General features: G+C 39.8%; 1 long non-coding RNA gene across 1 annotated transcript; it reads left to right on the forward strand.

Annotated features, from left to right (window-relative positions):
- Window positions 1-7,466: 7,466 nt before the first annotated feature.
- On the forward strand, window positions 7,467-9,071 carry LOC140921242 (uncharacterized). The gene is made up of 3 exons (XR_012164001.1): window positions 7,467-7,645; window positions 7,778-7,923; window positions 8,707-9,071. It is a non-coding gene; the product is annotated as an uncharacterized lncRNA (long non-coding RNA).
- The last annotated feature ends 1,237 nt before the right edge of the window (window positions 9,072-10,308 follow it).

Raw genomic sequence — 10,308 nt, forward strand, 5'->3', positions numbered from 1 at the left:
TCTGTTCAGCGCGCGTTGGCTATACGAACAGAACTTGCTGGGGAAGAACATGAAAGCACTGCTGACTGCTACAGGTCCCTCGGAGAACTACAACATGAAATGAAAGACTATAAAGCAGCTCTCCATTCTAAACAGCGAGCATTAGCTATAGGCATTAAACTGTTTGGAGAAGAACATGAAAGCACTGCTGATAGCTACTTGTGCCTCGGAGTAACACAACACGAAATGAAAGACTACAAAGCAGCTCTTCAGTCTAAACAGCGAGCGTTAGCTATAGGCATTAAACTGTTTGGAGACGACCATGAACGTACTGCTGACAGCTACAGGACACTTGCTGTAACACAATTCAAAATGCATGACTACACCTCAGCTCTTCACTCTCATCAGCGTGCATTGGCTATCCGTATTAAGCTGTTTGGAGAAGAAGATGTAAGCACTGCTGACAGCTTTAGGGAACTCGGGAACGCGCTTGGGCGCGAGAACCCCAGGAAACGAAAACGACGCAAATAAACAAGTTTATGAGATTACCAGAGAAAGAACAGATGAAATGGATATGTCTACTATTGCCATTACAATCAAAACAGGTCAAGCGCACCCCCGAAAATTCTATAAATGAATTGATTATTTGAAAAATGGATCCGTTAGTCGTTCCAGTAACTGGTGTCAAATTCAATTTGGAATTATTGCATGCGTAATAAGCAGTGATTAATTTACGAAAACTGGTCTGTATTTGGTCAGATTTAAAATCTTTGAATGAATTAAAATTGCTAAAAGACATTTACATCAATTTCAGGGTAAGTGAGCTAGTAGACATTTCGTAACTGAATCGCGTGTGAATTCACGGCTCATTACGAATGCAAGAATGTAGAGATGAATCCGAAATCTACAACTGCCAACGGACTCAACTTTTGAATAATAAATTCATTAACGGAAGTTTGGGGGGTACGCTTGACCTGGCCTGACTGTAATACCACATCTTCGGAATGTATCTTAAGGTTTGTAAAGGACTCTTTAGACAGAATCATATCAGATCGAGAATCATTAGTTCTCAGAAACATGGGCCTTAACTTTACAGTAACTTCCGGCAAAGTACCAGTCATAGATATTGTCACTGCCAGTGAATCAGTAGAACCTAGACAAGAGTATCGGAAGTGAATTAAGATCAAGAGTGGCTAAAATCTTGAGCAGAAATAAGGCAGTGAAGAAGCCGAATGTAAGCAAGAAGGAATATAAAGACAGTGAAAGTTAAGGAAGGATGAGAAGATTAGTATTCTGCCGGCTAACAAAGGAAGGGTGACAGTGATTATGAACAGAGAGGAGTACATGGACAGATGCAGAGAACCCCTACAAGGATGTGAAAACGTATCAGAAAGTGAATCTGACCCAACCACTCAGGACAAGAAAAAGTTTGCGATGTCTCTGGAGGACCTAAAAGACGGAAAAGTGATAACGACAGGAAACTCTAACGTATAGTTGACTCTCCTCTTCGCTTCCATGGTCTACGACCCACAATGAGCTCCATAGGCACCATTTCATATGAGTGCACTCTCTACTTGGCCACAGTTCTCTCCCCCATGGTGGGCAAAACCCAACACCATGTAAAGAATAGCAAGGATTTTGCGGAAGAGGTGACGAAGATCAAAGTAGGGCCTGCTCAAAGGGATGAGATTATATGCTGTCTCAGGTGCATGGATAATACCAAGCTCGCTATGGGAACATCCATTTCCCAGAGGACGTATCAGACTGTTGGAGTTGTGCTTGAAATGCACTTTTTCAGTTTGATGGTGAGTGATACCTTCAGGTTCATGGTGCTTCTATGTCCTCCCCTGTGTCCCCATCGTTTGCAACATGTGTCGCGGAGTTTCTGCAGAGAACTGGAAACTAGTTAGAGGGTCTGGCTTGAAAGGAGGCTTGGTTACTCAGTATTAAATATGGGGACTCGAAAAAACGTCGTTGAAGCAAACATTGACTTATATTCATTTAATTTCTTTTAGTGCTAACAAAAGTTTATTTCAGAAGTTTAAGTATTCGCATCCCTGGCGACAACATGTATCTGGAGTCGTTCGAGCAAAAGCTGTAACCACTGCTGAACTTTCCCCGAACTGGTGGAAGAGGTATGTGGACATTACGCACACCATTCTTGAGAGGGAAAATTCACAGGGCTTCACACATTACATCAACAGTATTGATGAACACATTAATTGGACCCCTGAAGGGGAAGAAGAGGCTACAGTGGAGAAGGATGAGGTAGCCAAGAAAGAAAGAAAGAACATCGCGGCTTTTCTGGACACGGTGACTGTCTTACAGAAAGATGGCTCGATCAACACCAGAGTCTTCCGCAAAGAAACGCACACAAATCAGTACTTGAACTTTGATAGTAAACACCCACTACTACATAAGAGGGATGATGTGAGAACCGAGGCGGACCAGGAGAATTGTTAGTGACCCAGAAGATCTAAGAAAAGAGAGAAACCACATAGGGCAAGCACTCAGGATAAACAACTACCCACACTGGATAATTCACGAACCACTGACAAGGCAGGTTAAAACCCCTGGTTTGGGGGCCTCAGCAACACCAGAGCCTATACTGGAGGAAGAGAAAGGAAGGGATAAGACAGTGAAGGGGAAGACCAAGAAGTTTCCAGTGGTGATACCCTATGTCAAGAGCGTGTCGAAGAACCTGAGGGGAGTATTAAACCTGTATGGGGTCCCTCTATTCTTCAAGCCTAGCAACACCCTTAGGCAATTGTTAGTACGTGCCAAGGATAATATCCAGAGAGAGAAGATGGTGGGTCCAGTGTATCACATACAATGTGACACATGTGAGGCCTCTTATGTTGGGGAAACAGAAACATCTTTGAAGGCAAGATTCTCAGAACATGGGAGATCCAGTGCGACCACATCTGAGGTCTCCCGCCACATTAACTTTGATCGCCCTGGACACATGATAGATCTGTAGAATACCAAGCTGTTGACTGCAGTAGAACCTAAGTGGTTTGAGCAAGGATTAAAGGAAACCATCTACATCAGGCTAAAGGATCCGAACCTGAACAGTGATTGGGACGGTACAACCTCTCCAGTGCGTGGGACATCCTTTTTAAAACAATAGGGACGACGACGCAGACCGGAAGTGATATTTTGCCGCGCGAACCTTCTGGGCATGAGTAAGGTTGTCAAAACGTCGTCCAGCCTTCGTCGACAAAGAAAGTCAGGGAGGTTTGCTGTTGTAGCTAAAACGTAAGTATAAAACTATACTTTTGCATGTAAATCACTTTTTTCCCTTTTGTCGTTCAGTTCAAGTAGAAATATAGTCTTTGGGATAAGCAGAATCCAAATGTTAAGCACTTTGTCGATTTTTTCGCCTGCTAACTTGAATTTATTTTTTCAGGTTCGGTTTGTTTGAAAACTTGAGCGATGGTGGAACAACCAATCGGAAAGACAATTAAGCTTTCCTCTACTATCTTCCGAACCTTTTAGATTAGATGCTGTTCGTTCCCTTACAGTCCATGTTTACTCGTGCACTCTAAGTTGTACTATAGGATAAATGTTCTTTTTTTCGTACTAAAATTTAATAATTTCCCATTTTGTTTTTAGCCACTAGTAAAGGCAACTATTTTCCAGTGGACTCCGGAACTTAATGTGGCTATGAGGAGCCCTGAGACAGGACAAATATGGGAGAACATTGTAGCAGCACTGAATTCTTTTCAGCAGCCGAAATTTGGCGTAACTGCAAGTCAAGAGCTGTTCGAGATCGGTACACTTTTAACTTCAAAACAAAAACAAAAGCTGCGCGAAGAAGAGAAATCCTCCAAAATCAAATAATCAAGGTCGTAAAGAACAATAAATTTGCCATCGTCGATTAAATCATCGTCATAGCTTATAAGATGCAAATTACGGAGGTCTTTGAATGCCATAACAAGACTGTAACAAGATAACGATCTTCGCAAAGAAAAAGAGTCGTCGTCTGTCTAGGAAGCCGCACTGCTTAAACTTTGTTTTCCCCGCCGAAAACGAAACCCTTGGCTCAGTCTGCCTCGGTTGTGAAGCATCGTCGTCGTCCACTTGGTTGTCGATTCTGAAGATCACTAGTAGAGACCTTAAGATACCCCGATATCGGTGTACGGGTACGGGTAGTGTACCCGTACACGTAAAATGTTCATGTGCGTGACTATTTCGATTAAGATACCCGAGGAACAAGCACGCAAAATTAACTTTGTACATGCATGTCGCTTAATGCATACAAAATCTCCCTCAAATTCTACACTTTATATCTTAACAACAAGCTGCAACAAATAATTCATTCATACATAAGCTTATTGAAATATCACAGAAAGATTTTAAGAAACTTGGCGTGAAGTCCCTCGACCGAAAGCTTGTTATCGCAAACCCCGCCATTTTGATCGAGGCACATCACGAAACAATTCCTTTGATTGTCAACTTCAACAGTGACTCCCATGCTAAATTTTTCAATGCTATTTCTTTTGCGAAACTCAAACATTCGAGCAATTCTCAGAAATCCCCCCAAATAGGGCCACAAATTGATATCGTTTCAGAGTTCAACCTGCGCATTTGAGGTCCAAAATCAATACATTTTGAAGCGCTTTCTTTACAGGTAAAATTCAAATTTGGCAAAAATATTTGAACAGACTTGCAATAACATTGCTAAGGAGTCATACAATTTACATTTGTACTTAAAAAGTCTTAAAAACTTACTCGTTTCTCCATCATGTAGGACTTGCAGCTACTCGTAAATCTTCTACGGGTAAACTGGTGTCTACCCCGGAAAAACGGCCGGGTACCGGGCAAGGTCGATGACGTCACCACAAAATGAAAAAAACATGGCGCTACCCGTTACCCGTACACCGATTTCGGGGTATCTTAAGGTCTCTAATAACGTAATCCTGATACGTTATGCGTAGAACACGACAATTGCCGGTGCAAAAGTGAAATAGACTTCAGTTGAGGTCGACAGCTTTTATTAGTTTTCAGTTTTTATCTGGATTTTAAGTCGAAAATTTTGCTCAACCACCACAACTCTCCAATCTAGTCAGCGTGCTTTGACTTTCCTTATAAGACTATTTGTAGAAGGACATGACAGCACTGCTAAAAGCTACTGGGAAAGCGGTGTAACATAAGCCAACATAAATGACTGTAACTCAGCTATCCAATCTCTTCAGCTTGCACTGGCTATCCGTACTAAACTGTTTGGAGAAGAACATCAAAGCACTGCTGACAGCTACACGGAACTTGGTGTAACAAGAAACAAAATGCAAGACTAAACCTCAGTTATCCAACCTCATTAGCTTGCATTGGCTATCCGCACCAAACTGGTTGGAGAACACCATGAAAGCACTGCCAACAGCCTCATGGAACTCGGTGTAACACAACTCAAAATCTTAGCGGGCAATGGCTATCCGCTTTAAACTTTTTTGAAGAAGAACATGAGAGAACATAAAAGCTACAAGGAACTTGGTGTAAAACAGTTCACAGCGCAGCTCTACAAGGCAGCTCTTTAGTCTGTAAAGCGTGCATTAGCTATTTTCATTAAAATGATGACTGGAGAAGAACATGAATTAACCGCTAACAGCTACAGGACTCTTGTGATTTTGGAACAAGCGTGACGCAACGGAAAACTTTTGCCTTGTCTTAAAAGGGCCTAAATAGTGTTGTGAGTGTTTAATAGGTTTCAACTGGTCATCTGTGTACTGTTACAGTCAAACCTGGTCAAGCGTATCACCCACTTTTTGATTAATACATTTATTATTTGAAAGGGGATCCGTTAGATTTCAGATTCATCTCTGTATTGCTGCAATTCGTAATGAGCTGAGTGAATTCACACGAGGAAGTTCTGAAATTTCTACCAGCTCAATTTTCTTGATATAAATATCTTCTAAGTAATTTTATCCACCCAAAGTTTTTTCTTACCAAATACTGAGTGGCTGTAACCAAAAACGCACTGCTCATTATGCATGCAGGAGTGCAGATCTGAATTTGATGCCGGTTACGGCAACAAGTAACGGTTTCATTTTTCAAATAATTGATTCATTAATGAATCTAAAGCTAGTATGTACCTTTTGGAGCTTAAAAGAGGGCTTGCCATCCTGCTGATTTTCAGACTGCCGGGTATTTTGTCTGTTTGGAAATGTACCGATGAGTCACCCGCTGCTACTCTACTCTACTTTTCTAAGTGTTGAAACGGCATCGACCCTACCCTATGCCCAAGAAACCACAACCGCTCAGCTGCGAAGCCATTCTTGCTTCCTGATCGCTTGGTAATTCTAAATAAAGATAGAATACTTTCAAAAGATTAGAAAAAGGGATTTTGAAGAATTGCTAGAAAATTTACTGACTCTCAGCCATTGAGTTTTTTTAAGACCCTTCCCGGTTGCCGGGCATATAGCCACAGCGAATCAATTAACTGTTATAATTTTAAAATTTAGTATTGAAGATTTTACTGATCTAGGTCTACTAAAGATCCGGCGGACCCTCACTGGTTTGTCGCTGTGGTTTTGCCTTCACAAGTGTTCATTTCAGAATGACCCCAAAATACTTCTCAGAAATTTACGTGTTTACTTGTCAGGCCCGTGTACTAGGGGAAGGATTATAAATTGTTTAATACGAATGCAAATTGAGTTCAACAGTTATGATTGACCACTTTTTCCACATCTTACGACCACGACGATATGTTCCCACAGAAGGAAATGGCTACACAAATGCCGAGTATGAGTTTACATGTACAACAACAGATCATAAAAGCCTTGTACCCAACCTTCAACACAGACTTTTCCCTTACGCTTAAGAAAGAACAAATAATCAGAATTTATTATGGGATTTAGGATAGCTTAAGATTGAATAGCCAAATTAACTTTCCCCAACAGTTAAAATATTTTAAATGACATGCATCCAACTCGCGTCTTGCTTCAATGACTGGGCTGGTACGCGCGCGCGAGAGGCGAAGCCGCGTGACGCGAGGACTATTTTCTTCTCTGACGTTTCCCTCGACGGACTAGCCGAGAGAACTAATCGTCATCTAGTGAAATGATTCTTCAAGATGTCCTGTACAGGTTATGTCATTCAAATCAATGCTGAGCACCTCGAAAAGCCAACTGCTATCCTCGCGTGTTTTCAAAAAATACTTTAGTGTTTTTCACCGGTCACAAAATTCCAGCGGGTTTCCGGTATTTGTTTTAAGTGACCTACAGTAACTCTATTTCGTCACGTCACGAACCCTAAATGGCGTTAAATGTTCTCAGTAGATAAAAAATCTTACTCATTAACCTTTTTGTAAGCTTAAACTATTTCATGGTTGAAAACATGTTAGGCGAGTTTACTCGAGAAACAACTAAGGGTCTTCAGAAAATGTTGCTTTGTTTCCTGTCAACTGTAGTATGTTACCTAACACCTTGACGTTAATCTACTTAGCTAGCCAATGAGACTTGGAATTTCAAAATCAATGCCAAAATTCGGCTCTCGTAGTTCAGTTTTTTACTTTAACCGCCTTGCGCCAAGCTGATTTCAGTATTCTTGGTTCATTGCTACGAATAGAAACATTTTATATTTCGCCTGGATAAGGCCCCTCAGTTAAAAGTCAATGGGAGCTCGTTTCTTAGTCACGGACAGCAACGGAGATGTGGCAAGTAAAAAGGTAATGTGATTTCAAATTTTTGCAAGTCCGAAGACAACGTCTTCAGAATAGATCTCTCACTTGAATTTCAGTTCTTTACTGATTTTACAAAATTCTTAGCTAACGAATACCTTGCAAATCTTTTATTCAAAGGAGGATGATAAGAAGATCGTGGCAGAATTTACTTCAGTTGACCGCCTGAAATAGATAGTAAGCAAAATATCTGCCCCGTCGACAAATGAACACAGGCAAAATCTCGAAGACTTGCTTCACCGACCTTCACTGAAACAGCATGACCGGTATGTATTGCTTATTTTTAAACAGAACTCTAAATCGTTTTTAAAATTATCTTTTTGCAAATAAATAGACGCGTTTTGAGACAACCCCACGCACGTGCGTGGCCCTTGAAAGTTTTCTAAATGTTCAGTACAGTTGCATAGATTTTCCAGTCTTCGGATGAACATCTTAATTGCATATTGTACTGCTGTTACAGAGATATCATACGCTATTACAAAGCTTTTTTTTAAGTGTAGCTTTGTGTCGCGCGTTGCTCACGATGACCACGCACACGCGTGCGTGCGTGTTCAGATTAACTTAAAGGAGCTGTGTCACGAAATTCAGCCAAATTTGGAAATTACAAAATGCCCGTTACATTAAGAGAAACATAAAAATAACCGCTTAAAACTTTAAAGGAAGGTTAAAATAACATAACAGAAGCAACAGATGCCATGGACGGGCAAAACTGAAGAAGATAGAAACGGATTAAAATTAGGGTTTTTGAAAACTGTTCAGCCTAACAGTTTTTCAAAGTTGATCCCTGCTGCTTGCAACTTCAAAAATAATGCTCAGGAGACATATTTGTTTGTCTCGGATCTCTGATTTTGTCATTTACATATAATTTCTTTGCTTACTTTAAGTTCCATAGCGATTGAGGGTTAGTAATTGGCAAAATTAAACAAAATTAACTGGACTGCCATGACACAGCCCCTTTAAAGCACAGGCGTATCACTGAAAGACTGTAATTTTTCGTTTTCGTGCGTTAACCATTGAACTTAAAAACCAAATATTTTCGTTTATTTCAGAAATATCACCAAATCTGAACGACTGAGGGAATAAACAACCTTCAATGAAGCTCGGCAAGTACCCATATTTTCATTACAAGCAAGACAAAGTCCTGATCCGGCGGATGAGTTACCCTCAACGAGCCACTGCTTAGAATACGATCTTTTTTTGCTTTCTACTAGAAACACATGGCTTGTAGAACAATGAAGGGCACTGGTAGTTTTCAGATCATATGCTCCGCTTCAATCATTAGCCAAAGAAAGAAAGTTACATGTACAGTGGGTGAGGAGTTGACTCTTCATTGGCAAGATCTTACAATTATTATATCATTGAATCTCACGAAAGTCTTAATTCCCTACGTATTTCACAAAGCATTTTTGGCAGAAAAGGCACTTACCTTAAGAGTTTAATTTAATCAAAGAACTGTAGCACTATTGATCCTGGAGTTACTTGAATTTTTTCTGCTTAAGGATGTTTCTGCTTTACAATCATATATACAAAGTCTTGTTTTGCAGTCTTGTGAGAGACATGCAGTATTCCAATTGAAATTTGCTATAGTTTAGGAAGCAGGGCTGATTGTTTAATCATTTCTTGTCCTGCTTTAAATACTTGTATTGAGAAACATGAGCATTTTTTACTTGCAATGTTGTATGATTATCTTTTGTCTGAAGTTAGTGGTCAACTATGTTGTTGATGTTGTTTGTAGAGAATGGTTAACATAACCATTAAAAATGTTGCTGAAGACTATTATTGTGAGGTTAATGTAATTCATTATTATCAGTTAAAACAACCGTTTTCTTCTAACCCATATGGAATGGTTAAAGCTACCACTTCTTGACTATTTTAAATGGGTTATCACAGATTCATCACTAGTACCTAAAAAACTGGTTTACCATGACCACAAAAAATGGTTATTATAACTTATCTGTATGGGTTGAAACATATGTATCTTTTTATTTCGGTTATAACAACTAAAAATTTAAAGTTAGTTTAACCAAAAAGTAGAGGTTATGACAAACAATTATTAAACGTTATGAGAAGTGGCGTGGGCTGTGGTAGAAACAACCATTTTAAGGGTTAATGTAACCCATAAAGAAAAGTTATTTCAACGGGAATAAAAAATGGTTAACCTGAACTATATTTTTTTGGTTACTGTAACCTAATAAAATACGGTTACCTGGGATTCAAACCTTAACCATTTTTTTGAGGTCACTATAACTGGTCAGTTTTTACAGTGTGGTGTTTGGTTGATTCCTTGAGCAGTGCTAGCTATAGTCTCTGAGAGCTAAAAGGTGAACAGAGTTTCTTTTATATCATCAACAAATCTGCTTCAAAATCCGTAGCTCCACTGTCATCTTTAAAAGAAGGCAGCTTAACAAATAGATTCCATGTTGCCGTACGTCTGTTCAGTATTAGATCACAGATGACTTCAAAATGTGGTAAAAACAAAGAAGTGCGGCTCGTGTGTCACTGATGTTTTTACCACATTTTGTTGTCCTCTGTGATCTATTACTGAATAGACCCACGGCAACATGGAATCTATTTGTTTTATACAATGAACAGAAAGGAAAAATGACAAACTTGCCTCATATTGCTTGACTATTCGACGATTTGTGCCAGTT

The sequence above is a fragment of the Porites lutea genome, chromosome 1 (genome assembly GCF_958299795.1).
Source record: "Porites lutea chromosome 1, jaPorLute2.1, whole genome shotgun sequence".
Lineage (NCBI taxonomy): Eukaryota > Metazoa > Cnidaria > Anthozoa > Scleractinia > Poritidae > Porites > Porites lutea.